General features: G+C 28.6%; 1 pseudogene across 1 annotated transcript; it reads right to left on the reverse strand.

The window, feature by feature from the left end:
• Positions 1-341: 341 nt before the first annotated feature.
• LOC149882127 (uncharacterized) lies at positions 342-4,458 on the reverse strand (annotated as a pseudogene). Its single transcript, XR_016444766.1, has 4 exons — positions 4,217-4,458; positions 2,827-3,862; positions 2,668-2,713; positions 342-724 (listed from the first exon to the last, which is right to left on the reverse strand). The product of XR_016444766.1 is annotated as an uncharacterized LOC149882127 (transcript).
• Positions 4,459-4,779: the final 321 nt, after the last annotated feature.

Consider the following 4,779-nt stretch of genomic DNA (forward strand, 5'->3'; position numbering starts at 1 on the left):
CTTTTCTATTGTTTGTTTCTCGCGTCGAAATCTTTTTGTCTTTGATTTTTTGATTTATTACCGAAAAGTAAATAAATTCTTTCGGATCTTTTTCAACCGATTGCACTCTAGTTTTTGAGAACAGATAATTTGGCATGTATTAACAACTTTTATTCAAACACAATTCAACTAACGATTTTTACTTTTTAAGATTGCGAACTATGTGTTAAACATGTTGTAACTAATTTTATATGAATAAAATATAATAAAAGCACTATTACATTTTATATATTGTTATTTAAATGTATTGTAAACAAGTACTAACAGTTTAGTTTATATTTGATAACTCATGCAAATTTCTATTAGATTTCACTGTCCAATTCAATTAAATCTAAATCGTGAAAAGATATCAGTTCTTCGGAACCATCGTCGACATATTCGTCTTTATTGCTGTCACTACCTTCTTCCCTTTCGCTATGTTGATGTTGTGAGATATTTGATGGCAAATTTGTTAATAAATTTATTACCTCAGGAGGAAGAGTAAATTTACGATGACGCTGAATTCTGTGTAAATTAATACTGGAAATGATCGGACCTGAAGTACCGATCGCTCTATGAAAAATATCTTCTAAATTTTTTTTCCTGCGAGTATTGCAAGCATGAATTTGTCTACCATGTTTATAAATTTTTTTAGTGGTTTTAGACCCTTCTTCTCCAAAATAATTATTTGGCACCGCTCTATTTTCTAGAATTTGTCTGCCATATAATAAAACTTCGTATATAGTTGCAGGCAATGGATATCAGGAATATTTAGACATAATGCAAATATCAGGAATATTTAGACATAATGCAAAACGATATTCTTTAAATTTATCTAAATTAATTTGATATTTGCAAAACATGGATATTAGAATGATTTTTAATTTTTTTTATCAAGTCTTTGTCCACACAAGTTATTTCATTAAATGTTCTTCGTGCCGTCGTTGGTACTTCCAAAACCTCCTGCTTTCGGTAAATCCAAGTGAAGGTGTAAATTTTTAAAATACCGTTTTTGTATTTTTCTTTTTCTACATTATAACATTTTTTTGTTATTAGTACCACGAATGTGCTAGTTAACAAATCATATCTATATGATATATGGAAGACACATTCAAAAAATTGTATTGGAGCATGTGATGGACTAATGCCATACTGTAAAGTATTAGGTTTGGGGTTGAATGTTTCTATGGTTTTGAATTCCCAGACAGGAAAAGCGAACATTAAAAACAAATAAGTGAGGTTAATTTTTAAAAGATCGTTCAAAATAAACCCTCACCTTTGTTTATAAGATCAGCCAAAAAAACTTTTTTTTCTGTTCGAAATTAATTTATGGATTGTTTGTCCTAAACAATTTCAAATAAAGTTTCATTGCAAAAAGTGACATTCTAAATTTTTCATTGCAACGTTTTTTGTTTTTTTTTCATTTTTGTTACATTTCACTGCTTTAATATTACAGATCGGAATCAACCTAAGCTTTAATTTAAATTTCTATTCGGTTTCTTTGTTGCACGAGCTATAAAGAACCCGAACCGAGCAGCCCCTTCGATTTTGGTACTTTCGGTTTCGGCCAAAATCATAATTTCAGTTATGAAAAAAATTATACTATTTTCTGTTATAACTGTAATAAACGAACGATATCATAATTGTATTTCAGTAAAACTGTAACCGCTATCATTTGAGTGAAACCTAAATCGAAATCAAAACCATCAAAATTAAAAAAGTTTAATCTGGTGAGATCCGAGATCGATCGTTAAATTTTTTTCGCTTTTTACAAAAGTTGAATCAGAACAAAATGAGTTACAAATATTTCAAAAGTGCATCATTCTTATTCTATATACTTCTTTTTGCAGTTGGCTTCAGTCAAGTTCTTTCACGCTTATTAAAAACGCTGTATCTGCTAATAGCATTCTCAAAGAGCATTTTAATATAGGCTTCAAGCTAAATATTCCTTTGATTATTTCTGCAAATTATATTTTAAATAATGCTAAATTACTATTTAGCATTATTTACAATATAATTTTTATAGCCCACGCAGGAAGAATAACCTTAAACCCTAAACAATTAACCCTTGCCGTTCCTTAACCGAACAGTATCCAGAACTTAAGAGGATCACGTACTTTTCAACTTTCATTAACTAGATCGGCCCCAAAGATTTTTTTACCTTTAGGTACATTCTTTAAGGGTGAGCATATATAAATTTATCAAAGTAAAAGCAACATTTGCAAAAAAAGACCCTATTTTTTGAAAATATTAACTCAAATGAGGAGGGGGGGAGGAGAGGTTTAAAGTTTGTAAGACTATCCCCATACAGATTATATAAAAAACTTTTTTATATAAAAAAAATTTTCTTTTCACCAGATTTGATATCAATAAGTATTGATTTTTTTAAAAAGATTGGAGTGGTAAATAAGCCCCCCTTTATATCTCAAGTATAGGTGCAAGGTTTCATAAATGGTTATTCTACAATACAATGTCAAGGTCATAAAATTTAACAAACAAAAATTAAATCTCTATAATATACTCTATTACAGGCACTAAAAATTACTAAAACAAATACTAAAACCAATACTAAAATGAATAGAGATCCTTTTTGCTATTAAAAAGAGGCATTATTCTACGTTCTATTCTATGCTCTTGGTCAGATAAAACCATCTTTTTTCTCAAAACCAAATAGTTTTTCAGAAGCTGCAGTAACCTAAAAAAATCTAATTCGTTAAAAAACTATTTTTATAGCAGCAAATTTTTCTTAAATTTTAATTAAAGTAATTTGTCAAGCATAAGGAAAATTAATTTTTCCTCCTTAACTACCTTCTCAACTCCTTGTGTGTGAACAGGAAAATACGGAAATATCATAGGACACCCCTGGAATTTTCTAGATCATAATTGTTCATTTGACAGGTTAAGATGGGTTTATAGGCTTCTTTGCATGTTATGAGTTCAGTCAATGGAGTTGTATGCAAGTTTAAGTTAGCAATCTTGTATGCTTTCAGGCTTCCCATTTCCCTGAATGTCTCCAGAATTTTGTAAAGAGCAAATTCTCCTTCAATCTTGCTTTGGCTGCAAAGTAATCTTTGTAACAAGATTTTAGAATGAGAGTACCATGCTGAAGATTGCACATATTTTTCAATAATTTTCTGTACATTTTCATCTTGAAATTTATAATGTTTAGTTGGTTCAAGATATATTCTGTCCTCTCTATCCTACTATGCTTCACTTCAATTTGCAGCCAAAAAGGGAAGTAAACTGATACAATAACTTAACAATTAAATTTAAGTTTTTCAGCTCATCTCCATTTACTCCATGTCTTCATATTCACAATGAAAATAAGGAAGAACCTTTGTTGAGCCATCTTGAATGAACTATAGTGCTTGGCTTTTGGTTTGCCAAACTTTCAGCAAGTGTTTCTGAAACTACTGTCTGTCATTTTTTATTGGCATATTTCTGATCTGTAAATAACTTGTTTACTAGTTCTTCACAAAGTTTAATTAAACTAAAACCTACAAATATTAGCTTGAAATTGTATTTTCTTTCCATTTCAATGAACTTAGAAACCAATTTCCCTAGGGGTCCAGAAAAACCCTGTCTTTTAGATTGTCTAAACATCAAGCTCTTCTAATAAATGTTGAAAACAAAGTTCATTTGTGTTAAGTGAGCATGTAAGCCATTCAAACGTTTTTCTATTTTAACCTCTAAACAATGGATAAAACCACCATTATGATATGTATTTGCAGTTGTGCTATCACAACCAATTAACTTAAATGTGTCTTCAACACCATTCATATTAGACCAGTGAAATATTTATCTTTTAAATATTTACTCAGACAACAAAGACTCTTCCTTTTCTCTGGAAATAAAGCAATATCATAAAATTTTTTTTATCGATATTATTCATGAAAAGTTTTATAAAAGAAAACAATAATATTATTATTAACGTAATGTAATGTTATTAAAACATTATTTATAATATTATGATAATGCTAAAATTAATTATTTAAAAAAATTATATGTATTACAAATTAAATCAAACATAGCTGTGCATGCCTTTTTTCTTGTTTTTAAACCATTAGTATCTTCATACTGTTTCATACTTATTGTGAAATATCTCTTTTACTTTTACAATATAATATTTATGGCTTAAAATAAATAATTAAAAAAATTGAAATACAAAAAATGTATAAAGATTAAGATAAGTCAAAACCTTGTATTAGAATAATTTTAGGTACTCTTTCTAATACTTTGTTTTACGTTTGTTAAAAAAAGTTTCATTTTATCAAGAAGTGAAATGTGTTGTTGCGTCCGCAAGAACTTAGGTTTCGTTAAAAGTTAATTTTTTTGTCGAGAAAATGAAACAATCAAATCTATTTTTGCAAATAAGATTTTATAATAACAGTTTTTTTTTTCCTACATTTATATATCTTCAAGCATAAAAGTACTTAGGGCCTAGTGTTTATGGTAAAAACAGGGATTTTAGAAAAGTATGGGATGCCCTACTGAACGTGTCTATCACCTGTGGTTGAAACATTTTAGCCAGCAATCTTTATTTTTCTCGAAAAAAAAAAATGCATAGTTGATCAATAATTCTTTAACAGATAAAGTAGCGGTAAGACAGGAAAATTAAATAAACTTTTGTAAAATTGCTTTTTCAACTTGCGCTCTTCTCCAAAGTGCCCAAATAAGTAAAACTCAAGTTCTCTCAAATGCCCATTTTTAGGTTTTAATAGTGTTTTTAGTAAATAATTTGTTAAATATGCTTTAAAATGC

Source organism: Hydra viridissima, unplaced genomic scaffold, assembly GCF_058129835.1.
Source record: "Hydra viridissima isolate aposymbiotic clone 2 unplaced genomic scaffold, HvirCarnegie_v1 scaffold_11, whole genome shotgun sequence".
NCBI lineage: Eukaryota > Metazoa > Cnidaria > Hydrozoa > Anthoathecata > Hydridae > Hydra > Hydra viridissima.